A 748-nucleotide genomic window follows, 5' to 3' on the forward strand; every position below is an offset into this window, starting at 1 on the left:
CTCTACTTCTACTTTCCTCCGTCTCTACTACAACTGTTCTCTACTCTGCTCCGACTCCACTTCTACTTTCCTCTACTCTACTTCTAATGTTCTCTACTCTGCTCCAACTCTATTTCTACTTTCCTCTACTCTACTTCTAATGTTCTCTACTCTGCTCCAACTCTATTTCTACTTTCCTGTACTCTCTTCCGTCTCTACTTCTACTTTCCTCTACTTTCCTTCGTCTCTACTACAACTGTCCTCCACTTTCCTCCGACTCTACTTCTACTTTCCTGTACTTTGCTCCGACGCTACTTCTACTTTCCTCTACTTTGATCCGCCTTTACTACTGCTGGCCTCTACTTTCCTCCGTTTCTACTTCTACTTTCCCGTACTTTGCTCCAATTCTACTTCTAATACTCCAACTCTGCTCCAGCTCTCCTAACGCTCCTCCAACTATAATCCAACTCTTCACTGACTCCATTCAGCTCATCTAAAAATCTCTTTCAACGCCTCCCGTACTCTCTTTCATATTCGTTCTATAATTTTAGCGAATTTTCACAAGTCTTCAAATGCAGTACGACTTCGTCAAGTTTATCTTCCGTCCTGCACCTGCCTTCTCTAATTCCAAAATTAAAATTTTTTCAATTAGCGATTTTTTGCATTTTTACTTGAATGCGAGGTGGGGTTGTGACTTGAATGTGTGTCTGTATGGACGTGATCACCCCTCGCTTCCAACGTGTATATTCCACTGCTGTACTCATACAAT

This window comes from Hyalella azteca, unplaced genomic scaffold (assembly GCF_000764305.2).
Source record: "Hyalella azteca isolate HAZT.00-mixed unplaced genomic scaffold, Hazt_2.0.2 contig3150, whole genome shotgun sequence".
Classification (NCBI taxonomy): Eukaryota; Metazoa; Arthropoda; class Malacostraca; order Amphipoda; family Hyalellidae; genus Hyalella; species Hyalella azteca.